The sequence below is a fragment of the Myiozetetes cayanensis genome, unplaced genomic scaffold (assembly GCF_022539395.1).
Source record: "Myiozetetes cayanensis isolate MyiCay16 unplaced genomic scaffold, myiCay2020 scf2-11, whole genome shotgun sequence".
Lineage (NCBI taxonomy): Eukaryota > Metazoa > Chordata > Aves > Passeriformes > Tyrannidae > Myiozetetes > Myiozetetes cayanensis.
The window spans coordinates 10,990,704-11,005,998 of NW_026087411.1; positions in this window are offsets into that span (position 1 = coordinate 10,990,704).

Here is a 15,295-nt window from a genome sequence, read left to right on the forward strand (position 1 = left end):
TCAGATTTGGGGTTTAGTGGCCAAACACTGCACGTTCAGATCTTGTCTCCTGTAAGACTGGCAGGGAAAGTCACCATAAAACATTGATACTTTATTTCTGATTGGTATGATCAGAGGGTAAAACAAACAAGGGGAATGATGAGCAGTCTTGTGAATTGTGTGAATTCATCTGAAATCTCTGTGGGGTGACACCAGCCAAAGGTCTTGTCCATGGGCACCTTTTGGGCGCACCTGAACAGAGTGGTCCATCCTTTCAGGCAGATTTGCGAAGAGGCATTTGCAGCAGCTGAGTAGATTTGAGCATGTCTTCTCCAACATCACCTGCTGGAATCTTTAGGAACTGTATCAAAAGCTGAATTCAACATAACACCACTTCAGAGTCCTGGTCTGATAACAAAAATCTGAATTAGAGCCCGTTGACCTTAAACTTCTATTTATTTTTCCCTTGTGTGCATATTCTTGGTATTCTTACTTTTCAAATTAACCATGGGAATTTATGAGTTCTTGAAACAAAAATATAAAAAAGAACTGAAATAATCCCAACTATTGTTACCAATAATTTAGGACACTCTGCTAATTGAAACATCACTTTTGTCTCCTATAACTAGTCCTGAAGTTTGCTTTTTTTTTCCCCTATTCCAAAGCTTGTAGTTTATGCAACCACTGTCAATGGAGCTGTGCTAATTTATGGCAGCTGGTCCAATATTTTTGCTTATGATTTCTGCCTTGGCAAAATATATATATATATAAAAAATATTGTTTTTTCCCAGAAGGTTGGCTGAATACTCTAGAAGTCATTATTGACCGGGGTTAACCAAGTAGGACTAGGATTTCTTTCAGTAGTAGAAACATTGATCATTGGGGTGAAACAGATTGTATTTTGCTGAAAGAAAAGCTACTTCTGTTTATTTGTGGGGCATAAACATCCCGTGGGGCTGTTCAGAGTTACAACAGTGTAAATCCATTAGAGCCCATTATTTTCCAACCAGTGATATTCACCTGCTTGCTTAAATGATGCCAGGTGGACACAACCAACTTTTACAACAAATTTAAACTCCTCATAAACAGAGCTTTAAGTTCCCTCTCCTTTGACTTCGTCCTGCAGCCTTAAGAAACCAGGGGCACATTTGTGGGGAGGCAAAAGAGCAGGGGAAGGGAAAATCACCTGTCCTTTTCCTCACTGTACTGAACAGATTTGCCTGCTCATGAGACCACAGATCATCTGAGGGGGAAACGAGTTACACTCGGTTTTGAAGAGTCAACACTTTCTAAAACTTGAAACTCCAAGCCAAGGCCCTTTTGTTTGCAAACAAGTGGCCTCAGCTTCAGCTGGTGAGCTGTTCCCTGAGCCCTGCGGGCCATGCTGATTTACACCAGTTTGGTCACATCATGCACAGGCTGGTATGGATTTGGGCTCAGTCCAATAAAGCAAGATCTGCAGCAGATGAGAAACCTGCAAGCAGCAAGATTTGCTGAGGTGTGGGTGGTGCTGAGGCAGGAGAAATGGAGAGAGGGTGGAGAAAGGTCACAGAACGAGAGAACGAGAAGCTGTGCCAGGTAGAGAAAATCTCAGTCCTAAATTCATCTAGGGGTCCAGAGGAGCGAGAGAAGGTGATTATGAGAGATGCTTTCCCTGTTGATTATTTATTTCAGAACAGCATCTGGCTGCAGTCTGCTGTCAGTATTCTGATTTTGCAGGGGGTGAGTCTGCCTTGTTCTTTAAAGTGCCAGATACTCAGCTCACTGTAAGGCCTTCAGCTTTAGTTTGGGTGAACTGAAGGTTCTGTAAAAATAATTTAAGAGAAAGAATGCAGTAATCCTTCCTGGCTGAGACAGAAACAGGTCCAACCATCTCCAGGTCTGCAGAAGTCTGACAGGATTAAATGTTAGTCAGAGTCCTAAAAACACAGCAAGCTGTTTCAGTACATCTTAGTTCCAGGTTTATGAGCAGAGGGTTGTGATTCCAAGGTAAACTCACACATTTCTCACAGATGTGCAGGCAGGTTGTTAGAGTCTTCTCCAGAAATTGCACACAGTGAGGTTTGGGTTAAGCCATGTTCTACTAACCTTTCAAGTCGATATTTGAGCATCTCACCTTGCTGTCTGTTTGAAAATCAAATGGAAAATCAAAATGCAAGCATCCAGTCAATGCTATGATGTGAAGGTCACCCACTCATGGTCAGGAAAGCTCTCCAGTTATGATCTCCTTCCTGTGTAATCCTGGGTTTGGCAGATTTCATGTGGCTGGAGCTCTACTCTTTTTCAATGTGCTCTCATTCCTTTAATCTGCATTTTTTAAAGAATTCCTAAATGCTAGGCACGCTTCCTTTGTTCATTCTGTAACCTGGCCAGTGTCTGCAGATGACAATATGTAACTTAACCTGGTGTGAGCAGTGAACATTGTCAGCTGGATTTTGGGGGGGGAGTTTACCTATGCCATGAGTGGAAGTGGAACAGAGCTGGACATCTCAGAGATCACTCACTGTTGGACCAACAGTTTATCAGCTTTTCCTGACACAGCCAGAAACTGAGGTATTTCACGAGGAAAATTTAGTACTGGTGTAAAAGGCAATTCCTTAACAAAGGAATCCTCACCTGCAGATCTGTTGTACTCTGGGTGAGGAATATGGGACCTGCTGCTGTTGGGAAAACCTGGAGCAGCTGCTCCTCTGGACCTGTCTGAGACTGCTGCTGTGCTCCTGCCTGCAAGGGGACACAAAGGCTTCTGTCTGAGGCTGAGATGAGCCAAAAAAGCGGGGATGAGCAGCCAGCCACCAACCACACATCTTTATTTAGCCTCACAGTCCTGTTTTAGTCCAGGACACGGTGCGTTCTTGCCAGTGCCAGGGTATTCTCATTCCACCCGTTGTAGGGATTTGTAGAAAATGTTTTGTTCCAGCCATTGTTAGAAGGTGTCCTTACCAGCTGTGAATCTCCAGTCAGGCAAACCAGTTTGCAACTGGTCTGTCATAAAGCACATTTGACCTTCTTTGAATTCTTCAGATCAAGCTGCTTAGACATTTCTCATTCCTCTTCCTGCCTTCTGGTGGCAAGATATCAGTCACATCCTGTTCTGTGCAAGGGAACAAACCCCTCGGTGTGCGCATGGAAGGTTTTTATGGCTGGTGTGATTCTGTCAGCAGGGCTGACACCAATTCCAGCCAGCCCAGAGTTCCCTCAGCGTGGAGTCGTTCCAGCCTGTCCACGGTGACTGTGCACAGCAGTCAGGTTTACAGGCAAAAGTGGACAAAGGCTGATCGAGGCCTGACAGCAATCCATGGGAACTGACTCCCAAAGGGAAGCATCCGTCTCCCTTTACTCTGACCTGCTTTCTGTGCTCTGTTCTGGCCCCAGTGTGTGCAGTGAGGATTTCCCAGCACACCTGTAAGGTGTCCCGTACGTGGAGCCTTGGCAGCCCCTGTGCCACCTTGCCATGGCACAGGGATGTGTCTGGAAGCCTCTGGCTCGCTCCTCTTTAGGTTTCTCGAACCCGAGCTTTCCATAATAAACGCCTTGCTACAAATTCTTGGCTGGCCAAAGAAGTTTGGCTAATCCTGCCTTCTGGATGCTTATCAAAACAAAAGCTTGAATTTCACCCACCGTGAATCCTAGGCTATTTTTAATGCTGCTGTTTGCAACTGTGGCTCCATGTGCTCTTAATCAAATAGTGGAAACAACATGCAGCAACTTTGTAAACAAACTTAAAAACTATTATTTTTTGGTTCGGAGAGCCAACTTATTTGTAAATAATCTACACCAGATGTTGGCCACGACATAAATTCCCACTATTAATATCTTTTTATATGACCTTGGACAAGTCACAAGTCGGTGCCTTGGCTCCCCAGCCAAGAAAAGGTGTGGTAGCTTCTGAGGACATTAAGGCTTCAGGAGCAAGGGTTATTTAAATAACTAAGAGACAACATTTACTCTTCAGCCATAGCAATAAGTACTGGAACTAGAAGGTCTTAAAAGCATATTTCTAATATTTACAAAAATGGTAATTTGGTAGGACTTGTAGCAAAGGCACAGTCCTGTCCGTGAGTTTATGTATTTAGTTTATATTTTGGATAATGCTGCTTGTAGCTGTGTTGAAGTCACTGGCCAAATGGTTAGGCCAGAACTTTCAGGTTGGCTTTTCTAGAAAGAAACTTGAGGTTCACCTGCTTGGAATATCCCCAGGATGTAAATTTGATTTAAGGCTGAGATTTTTTTTGGAGCTGGAGTCTGAGGTCAGAATGCTGGGTAAGATTTGCAAAGAGCCTTGGATAACCCTCCTCAGGAGATCCTCCTGGTTGGCAGATCCCACTCCATGCTGTGTGCACCACCAGCATGTGCCCTTGGTTGTTTTTGGTCTGAATTTCAGGCTTTTGAGACAGACACAAAGACAGCTGAATTTTTTGACCTGTGTTCCTATTGAAGCAAATCAAGAAAATATCCTGCTTTTCCTAAAGTGTTCAGTCCCATTCACCAGCTCAAAATACGGCAGGAGAAGTTCATGTTGCTTTCTGGGAGACCTGAGCTGGGTTTTCTGTCCACTCCCAAAGCTGAATTCTTGCGTCACAGTCACTCATTTTGGTGTCTAAGTGGGAACTGTTGGGAGCAAAGCTGTTTCAAGGACCTTTGTGCAGTGGTGACACTGAGACACAACAGTGGGAGGGAAATATAAATTCCTCTGGTTACAAAATGAACTAAATGAAATGAGGTTTTGTGAGGTCCCTGCTGTCCCCCCTGCAGTGCAGGCAGAGTTGTGTCCTACTTTCTTGCTGAGTTTCAGGTCCTTCCTTTTCCTAATAACAAATAGCAAATATCCCAAATGCTTAGTGCAAGTTCTGCCCTGCTCCCAGATGGGATCTGTAAGGCCTAAAGTGAGACACCAGCCAAGTACAAGTCCTATAGCAATGCCCTATTTTAGTAGAAGTGTCAATACTTCTTCATACCTCACAGCACTTGGACTGAGCGTGAAGAGCTTCTCTGTTTCCTTGTCCTGCTGAAAATATCAAACCCTTATTCGAGTCTCTTTTCAGTACTGACCTGGGTTTGATTTCAGATTAGTTTGTTCTCATTTGCTTTTCCAACACCATGTGCAAAGTAAAGTGGAGGAGAACAGACCAGATGCAACATCAGCTGTAACACAAGGCTTTCCAGTCAGCAGGACCAAATGCATCCCATTGAGCAGCAGCTGAGCAGCTCCCCTCCAGCATCCCTCAAGGAGAGATAAAAGAACCTCTGGCTTGCTAGGCAGAGTTTAAACCCCCCCTCGTTTTCCTTGATCCCCACACAAGGCAGCGGTGTGGGTTTGTAGCTGCACACCTGCAACTGTGTTCCAGCCCGACCTCTCTTGTTATTCCTGCCAAAAAATAGATCTTGACAGTAAATTCAGAAGAAGCTGGTATGGTTTAGAAAACAATCGCGGTGTCTCATTTTCTCCTTTATTATTTCCACATCTGAGGGGTGAGTGGGAAAGAGGAAGCAAAGCCCATGTGCAGGTGGAAATGGAATGGGTAAGATTTGGCAGCCTGCACGGTGCAGCAGCTCAGATGCAACTCACTTCGTTTCTGAGGACTTTTTCTGCCTGAACGGAGCATCCTTTTTAATAGGGAAAACATTTTGCCTCATGATACGGTCTGTGGCCATTTTTTCCCTTTAAAACAAAGTGCAGTTCATTGAAAAACTTCCATAATGCTCTTTTTTCGTTGTTAACATGAACTTCTTTGTTAAAACGTAAAATACTAACAATATAAAAGTGTTTCCTGGAGACAAAAAAAGAAGCAACATTTCCTAAGCACTCCTAGGCTGCCATGCTTTTAAGCCTTATTTAAAGTTTCTTGCCAGTTGGAATTTTCCCTTTTGGGGTTGTGTTGGGTGTAGAGGGGAATGGGGCACAACATTGCTTCAGGTTCAGGATGGGTTTTCCAGAACTGGTACTAGATTGATTGGTTGGTACCTGGGAAGATTGATACCTGGGAATATCAGATGGTTTCCAGTAGCACAGGTTCCCCTTGGATAAAGACATGAGAATTGTCTCTGTATTTTGCAAACCTGCACTGGCCCTTGTTTGTGATGAAGCATTTCCAACCTGCAGGTAATTTCATGTTATCAGAAACAAGCCCTTGCTGGGTGTGTAGTACTTCAGCCTGAAGTAAAAGCTGGATTCAGATTAGGGCTGTTGGTTAAGTGGTCTGGACTGAACCTTTTTCCCCCCCTTTGTCAAGTATGCAGCCATATATTGCTCTGGAGGTGCTGGGTTTGCTGCCATCGAATTCCTTCCTCATGGATTGAAAGCACTTGGTGATTTTGGTTCACCTTGTGCCTCAGGCTGCTTTCATGAGAAATCGGGGAAGGTCTGCACTAGAAACCATCCAGCAATTCAGCACACAAGTGGCCTTGTTTGAGTCAGTGGAGAGTTACAGCCGAGTTCAGGGAGGAGAAGAATGGGCTGGCTTATCCCGTGGACCGACCCCTGGCTTGGGGAGGGAAGTGTTCACCGAGTATGAACAAACTCATGTATTTTCTTTAATTTTTCAGTGTAATTTGCAGACTTTACCACACTCTGTATCCCAACATTTTCAGGAAATCCAGCCTTTTATTCCAAAACAGAAATGTAGAAAAAACTTCCTGCCTGTCCTCACTTATTTCCACCACCAACCCCCATTTCAGTTTGGGCAAACAAAAACATTCAGGTAAAACTTTCCCAAATGAGCTTTGTGACTCGGGGGGGAAAAATGTAATTACTGTGCTCAAGAAAAATAGACATTTTCCTCTAATTAAAAATCCAATTTTCCACAGGGGTGAGGGGAAAGTGAAGTTCAGCATCTCTAGTCGTGTGCTTGAAGTGTGTGGGGAAAATTGCACAGATGGCAGATCTGTGAATGAACAAGCAGAGACAGAAAGCTCAGTCTTAGTAGGCTGCACATACATGGGCTTCTTTTTAGCATCCCTCAGAGATGTTATTATTTGGCTTTTTCCTCCTCTCGTTGTGGAATTTTCCCCCTTTTCCTTTCCTACTCCTCTGTAGGTAATTAAGAAAAAATGTGAAAAAGGCAGGGAGGGGAAGTGCAGATTAAACTTCATTATTTTTGAACCAACTTTTTATTTTATCTGGAAACTTTCAGAAAAGACTTCTCCTCTCACCCTTGTGATGGAGATCTATATTGGCCACCTGTAGCTGTGCTAATCCAGCATCTCGCTGCCTTAATAGTCTGCCTGGTGTGAGGTAAAGTTCCAAGTGATTTAAAAGGGTGAATTTGGCTCTGGAATTTGAGAATACAGATAGAGAGTCAGGTGAACGAGGGAAGTGACCACAAGATGTGGGGAATAACCACAGCTTCCCTCCATCCTGCTGTGTGCGTTCATGGCGAAGACCTCGGCTCGAAGGGAAGAGCAACGACACAAAGAAGGTTCTGTAGCTTTCACAGTGGTTGTCCTCTTTCAGGGTGGGTTTTCTTTTGCTGCTTTGAAGGCCTATTTCATGGGACACTTCACAGAATCAATGCAGCTCATCAGCAAATGGGTGCTATGTGCACCAGGCCTGTGAGAGGGCAGGCATTTGTTTTCGCTGCACGTCAAGGGCTTTCAATCCTGCCCCAACACTGAGCGGGTTGTCCTTCCGCAGAGCAGGAGAGGCTTTTGCACAACCTGAATTTTGTGCAGCGAATCAGAGTTTATTCTATAGATGCAGTGGGTGCTTATCTCTGATTAAAATCCTGGCAGTGCATTTTTGGGTTCTGCCAACATTCGGGCCACAACTCATTAATAAACATCAGGTGCTAAAGTTCAGAGATGAAACTCCATCAATGCCAAGGCTTAAATTAACCTCTTTTCATTTTTTTCCCCCCTATACATCTGAATGTGTATAAAAGTCCTGGCAAATGTACCGTTTTAGTGTTTGCAGATAATGTTTGTTTAAAATACTTAAACTACCAGCTCCACAGGGGAGGCTTTCCTGTGTAAAATAAACAGCCACCCGTTTGATAACCATTAGTGCATAAAACTTAAATATGAGAAGCTTGTGAAACCAGGCCAGCACAGAGGCTGGGGCAGGGCCCGGGTGTCCACACCGTGTGCTTGGCAGCAATTTTGCCTGTGTTCAGGAGTCAGCCTCAGATTTTCCGGGGCAGTGGATCCCCAGCAGCTCCAAAAGATCCGACTGACAAAACATGAAGATATTCTAAGAGAAATAATTTGGGAGCTGCTGGGCACTAGATCAGTAATTGTTGGGTGGGAACCACCTTGTGTGTGTGCAGGGCAGGCTGTGCCGACCCCGCCGTGGCTGCGGTGCCGCCGTGTCCCTCACGGCAGCCCCTGGAGCCCTCACGGGGCAGCCCCGGAGCAGCTGCCGCTCAAAGGCAGCGGGAAAACTTCCCCCCCCACAGCTCCGGGAGCCCCTCAGAGCCTCAGCCCGGCAGGGACAGCGGGAACACCGCCCCCCGCCCCGCCCTGGAGCCCCGGAGTGGCCGGGGGGGCAGAGGGGCCCGGGCGGTGTCCAGGGGGACCGGAGCGATGAACCCAAAGGCGTGTGCTCCCCACGCGGTGCCGGCCCTGCCATCGGGACACCGAGAGCTGCTCTGCCACAAGGTGCCCGTGGGAGCTGTGCGACCTGCCCGCCCTCTTTCTCCTCCTTCTCTCTTCCTGTCCCTCTGCTTCTCTTTGCTCTTTTTTTGATGTTCTGGGTAGTTTAAAGCCGGAGGGATTGGATTTGGACTGGGTGTTGTGGATCAGTCTGTGCTGGGTGGGTTCTGTGGTGGAGTGCTTTGTCAGGATTGTGTGGTGCCCTTTGGAACTTGTGCCAAGTTCCCCTATTTTCTCCCCTAAATTATCAGTACACGTGCCTCATGGGCACTTGACACTATCTTGAGATAATAAAGAACTCTCTCTCTCTCTCTTTCTCTCTCTCTCTCTCTCTCTCTCTTTCTCTCTCTTTCTCTCTCTCTCTCTCTCTCTTTCTTTCTCTCTCTTTCTCTCTCTCTCTTTCTCTCTCTCTCTTTCTCTCTCTCTCTTTCTCTCTCTCTCTCTCTATATATAAAGGTAAAACTCCTGGCTGAGCCCGTGACCTTGTGGCTCCAGGGCCGGGGTGTTACAAAGGCTCACTCTTCTTGTTTGCCTTCTGAACCTTTTTGTGAGGGCCTTGTTCTGTCTTCTCTGTAGCCTTAAAGGCCGGGAATGCATTTTCATACTTACTGTGATTAGTAAATACCAGAATATATCTAGGACATTCCTCCAGCAAGAGGAACAGTGCAAAGAATTGCTCTACTGTGTGGCCAGTGGTGTTACCCCAGCTTGCTGCCCCATGGATGATCCACAGATGGATCACTTGGTTGTGTTTTTGTCTTAAATTTCAACTAATTTTTAAATTACTTTTCTTTTTTTTTAATCTCACCCTGTATCAGTGCTTCTCTCTGGTTTTCACTGACTTAAGCATGTGATAGGCAAAATGAGTATACATTACATATATAGCTTTTTCTCCATGTCTTGTTTGCTTTAATTTCTAATTACTTGGAGATCCTCTTGATATGTTTTATTTTACTGTATTTGTTTTTTACGTTGCCTAGTTCAGTAGGAATGTGATATCACTGAGAACCTCTAGGAACTGCTGGGATATAAATATCAGTAAACAGAAATGTGGAAAAAGAACAAAACTGACCTACAAATGGGCCCAGGCTGGAGTTTGAAGCTCATGTGCTTCATGTGGTTTGCTGTCCATGTTCTGTGACTGTGTTCCTCTGTTGTCCCAGCTCTTGGGTCAGATCTGCTTTAGACTTTTTCATGTGACAAATGTGATGGTTTCTTTTTTCCAAATACATTTGTAGTGCTCTAGAAAGAGCTTGCACAGACAATGACACCAACTGAATACTCATTGGCAGAGTTATCTTGCACAGAGAACTGATATGTTATTTTGCTGGTTTAACTTGTTTCTTCTCTGGGAAGGATTTACTTCTGTTGTGTTCTTGGCACAGCTTTTTATCCCTGACTTCTCCTAAGTGTAGATAGTGTTGTCTAACTTCATGTCAAGGAAGCCAGACTCCAATTGATTCCAGGTCGTCAAGGGACTGTATCCTTAATTAATGAACTGATGATCTAGTCTCAGCCAGGTTTAAATACTTTGCTATAAGTGGCTTAGCAAAGCTTAAATAACTGGGTAGTAACAGGCTAAGGAGTGAAGTTTGTACACGCCTGATCTTTAGTCCTCTGTTTCTGTCACTCAGCAACACATTCTGGCTTAGAAGGAAGTTAACATTGCGCTGTCTACGGAGCAAACAGCTACACATGGGGTTTTCAGGCAATATTTCCTAGTATGTCTGTGTATAGAAAGCCAGCAGGGATAACCCTGCCCACATTTACACACACGCAGCCCCAGTTTGCACTTAACTGACTGCAAACGCTGTCCTGGGTACAAAAATATCTTAGAAAACATGTGTGTTTTATAAGGATCCTACTACTGGTTTTCAGCATGGTTTTATTTAATGAAAGTTACCATGATATATGGTAATTATTTGTGCAGTTAGGAGGCTTTGTTGACGTAAGCATGCAGTCATGAACCCGCTTCTAGCACATGGTTTTAATTTCTTCTTTGTTGCTTTTGCGATTTGACACTCTCAGCCAAATAAAATATTTTTTGAGAATTGATTAATGAACATTCCCTGATTTATAACAAGGCTGATTTATAGAGCATTAATAAAGAATAACAAAGTTTAGCCTAAGATGACTTAGGCTTTCATTTCTGGTAGCTCACTGATGTGGCAGGTGGTAGAAGATAGTGAAAACATTGTCATGAAAAAGGCACAGCAGAATTCCAGATTTGTTCCACAGGAATCCAGGAACGGGAAAACTCTTGCTGTGGAAAGTAATCTTTGTGCAGCCCTGTCTTTGAGATGAGAGCAGCAGGTCTGGAGCAATCTGCTGTGGAAATAGTAGTTCTCATTCTTTTCATACTATTTCCTAGTCCCTTGGCTACCTGGAATTTAATACTCTTTTCTAGCCTGATCACGTGGGTGAGTTGCACGGTGCCTGCGGTGGAAGGGAACTAAACTTGGTTATCTTATGAGCTGCCAGCTTTGTGAAGTGGCTGTGTTGGTGTCTGCACGTGTGCCTTCCCCGAGATGGGGAGAGTTGGGCAAAATGAGACACCTCGTGGTCCTCAGAAATTCAATGCACTCTCCATCTGGCCCTGCAGCAGCACGAGTTCTAGGCTAACAGCTCTCTGGCATGCTCCCTCTGGAGACATGACGCTGGTGGAAATGTAATTACACTCCATGACAGGAACAGGAATTGCAACAGAATGGAAAAGGAACGCCAGCTCGGCTGACACAAAGAAAGGAAATATCCTCAAGGAGGAATAATAACCATGTGAATGACATATTATATGATAATTCACGCTGTAGTTCTGCTGTTTGAGCGTCTCATCAACTGGATGTGTAAAAATGAAATTACTGGGGGTGACAGATTTTGGGGTTGGTTCTACCTGTTCGCTGTGCTCTGGACTGACAGCGACAGCTCATGTCACCAGAGCGTCATGCCAGAGGACAACAACCCTGTCCCTTCCACTTGGGTTGGATTCAAACCAGTGATCTGCACCTGCACAGCAGTGCAGGCTGCAGCCAGCTCCTTTAGCTGTGCACATTTTCTGTGCTCTGGGAGTGAGATTATAGTCTCCTCTTTAAACTCCCTCCCTTCTGTGGCCTCACTTTCTCGCTTTTCTCTTTGGGGCAGAATTCTCAAGCAATTTGTGCTTTGTTGCTTACCACCAGACTGAAAATACCATTAGAGATTTCTCCCAGGGTGGCAGTTCTCTAACTTGCTGTTGTGCTAATTCTCCCACTTCAAACCATACAGAGGCAAGACATGGTTTTATTTATTTTGTACAAAAATATATATTGTACAAAAAAATCACAGTTTCAGCCCTCAGCTGATGCTTTGGACAAGTTTTAGACCAACACTTGATTTCAGCTGCAAATCAATTCTCTGTGTTCCCTCAGTTATAGGGACAAAAAGGGATCCAAGTCTTGCTCGGCTCAGGTTCTTCCTCAGTTTTCTCATGGCCACAGGGAAGACCTAGCCATGAGCTGCCGCTTCAGGTCAGGTTTCTCCAAGCAATCCTGGACCTTACACAGCCCACCTGTGGGAACAGGGATTCATTCTACAGCTCAGTTACTCATGTGCCAATGGAATATCCAGTTCCACGGTGAGGTGTATTCTTTAACACTGGTTTCCAAGCTTTCCTCTGTTCCTAAGGAGGGATTATTCCAGTAAGTCTGCTGCTCTCTCTGTAGTGGCATAACTCTCAGGTGTTGGCCTGCTTCTGTGCCATCAGAAATAGGTTTTCCTCTTGGGTTGCTGTGATCTCTGGCTTTCCCACAGAAACCTTTGGAGATGGAAAATCAAATGTCAGGGAGAAATGGAAACATGAAAGAGGACACACGTTTGGGTCTTTGCTGGAAAGTTTATATCTAAAAAAAGGTGTAAATCGAAGTCACAAAGCCCCTGTGGAGGTTCTGAATGCTCAAAAGGGTTAATAGCGATGTGGGGTGAGGTTGTTTTTAGGGCCTGGATCCTGAAGTGGCTTTGCATTGGAATTCATTAGACAGCAGCCATGTCTTTCCAGAGCCCTGGTGGCTCAGGGAGGTATCTGAGGTCAGTTGCTGACCCCAGAGCCACAACAGCCCGTGGTTTCCACAGAAGCAGCTGAGACTCACAGCTGTGTCACCCAGGGTGTGGAGGGACAAGCGGAGTCCCAGCACTGCACGTGGGTGTAGCTCCCCTGCTGCCGTCCAAGGGACTTGTGGCACTGCTTGTACTGACAAGGATTACAGCTGTCAGCACAGCAGAACACCTACTTTTCATCTTAAATTGCAGAACTTTGCTGTAAGGGGCTATTGTCCCCTGGCACATGTTGCCGTGCTCTCTCTGGCATTAAACTCTCTGAGCAACAGCAGAATAATAAACTTTTGTGTGCGTATTCTGTATTAGTCCCCGTTCAAAGCTTAAGACATAGCCTGGAAGTCAGCCAAAAATTAAAATTAGGGGATCTGAGTGATATGCAGGTTTTTTGTGTGTTTTTTTGTTTGTTTGTTTTTTTTTTTTTTTTTTTTTTTTAAATAGCTACCCCGAAGAGCTACTTGCTCAAATTTGGGAATGGTCTCTCTTGTCTTGAGTTGGTCTGCTTGGTGTGATTGGCATGTGAGTACGTGTTTAAAGAGCTTGTAAACACTGCAGGGCTAAGAGAAGAATAGAGATACAAGGTGCTAACAGACTTCAAAAATAATGCTTGGGAAAACAAGGTTCAGCTTGACCTACTTCTCATTAGCTTTGGTCTTTAAAAGCAAAACAAAAGACTCAATTATTGTTTAATTTTCTGGAGTGCTTAAAAAAGCTCCTAAAACTTCCCATCTGAAATGGAGACCAGGAGAAAATGCCTGAAAACCTGACAGTGTGATACAGAAAGCAAGCATGAGATGATCGTTAGTCAGAACAAGTTAAATAACTGAAAAAAAAAAAAAAAGACAATAAAATTAAGAGATACTATATAATCAATTTTGCTAATAATAGTTGCAGTCCATGTTAAGGAGCGTCACACTGACGTTATTTTTACGTGATGTTCACTAACAGTGGAGCAGTAATATACTAAATAAAGTAATTCTATTATTAAAATATGATTCCAGACTGAAAATATCATGTAGTTGACCTCTTAAGGTGTTACCATAGAACGGTCACTGGAAATTCAGACATGAAGGCAGTGCATCTGCTAGCCCAAGGCAGGCTTACCACCTCACTAAAAGTGCAAAAATTTATTGCAAAACCGTAGAAAAGCGTCCAAGTTGCTTATTCAATTTGTTGCACCAAGAAAACCATCCTGGTGACTTATATACAATGGTATGGGAAAGATCAGAAGTGTGATGGGGACTTTGCTGACGCTGTAATTTTTGAGTGAATGCAGTTGACCTACCAAGGGAGTCCATAACAGCTGAAAAACCTTAAGTAGGTTGTTTTCAGTGCTGCAGGAGTTTACATCTCCCCCAAAGGCAGAGCTGATCCAAGGGATAGTGGAATCTCCAAGAAAGGCCTGAGTCAGCAGGGCTTTGAGTGGCTGTTGTATCAGGCAGACCCAACCATATGAAAGCACTTAGGCAAATATGCAGTTGTTAGCACATGAATAGTTTTGATAAGAAAGATAAATTTCTTTCTGTGCTCTGCTGAGGCCTTGTGAGATCCCAAAAACGTGTTTAAGCGAAGCTGTGTGTTACCTTGGGGTTGGTATTTGAGCTACATCTCTTGAGCCTTTCCTACCTGAGTGTGTCCCTGGCAAACCTGACTGGTACAGGGTTGAAAAAGGCATTTCCAGGTGTGCCTAAGCCAAGTGCTGGCAGCACATGTCCTGGGAAGGAGGGCAGCAAAGCTGGGCAGCAGAGCTGGACCATAGCCTGTGGTAGTGAACTGGTCTGAATCATCTCCAGCCCAGCCCTGGAAGTACCAACTGGCAACATGAGCTGCCAAGGAGGCAGATGTTGATAAAGAGGAGGAGGCAGCTCAGCTGAGAGAAACCTTCTCTCCTCTTGCACAGAGAGTTCAGGAATTCTTAGGCACTGCTCCTGAGGAGTGATGACAGTATGAGGAGTGTTGAGAATTACAAACATTATTAAAATGGAGGAGGAGGAGGGGGGAGAAAGGGGATTGACAAGGAAAAATATGAAAGAAGAGGAAAAAAAGGAAGAAATGAAGAGAAATGAATTAACTGATAGACACGCTCCAGGGACATGCAGTGAGCTGTCTCTCTGCTCTGCATGTTCTCAGTGGTGCTGTCCAGCTCAGTGCTGGCCTCTGCCTACCCCCACGTTACAGCCAGTGCTTCCAGCAGCTGTCTCTGTGTATTTGTATTTATATACAGCAGTGAAATCCACTTTGTTTTTCTCCCTTTTCCTTCTGAAGCTGGATGCAGATGTGCAGAGCTGGGTGGGAACCAGCTCCTTTCAGTGGTTGTGGTGCCATATTCTCAGTTGTTAAGGCAGGCTGGGAAGTGCAGATGGGGCAAGTGCCTGACAGTGATCAGGGCAGTCGTGGAGTAGGGACCTCAGCATTTCAAATGCTCTCTGGATGTTGTGATGTTCTCTTGACATGTGCACAGGCAGGGGATACCCAGCAGCCCAGTTTGCTGATGGAGAAGCTCAGACAACCTGTCTCAGAAGCGAAGGTCCCAGGAACAGAAAGTGGTGCGTTGAACAAAAACCTGTTCCTCGAGCTAATGCCCAACCACTGCGTGTTGGTTCCTGCTAAAACCCAGGTGTGATGCTCATGCTGAGCCGTG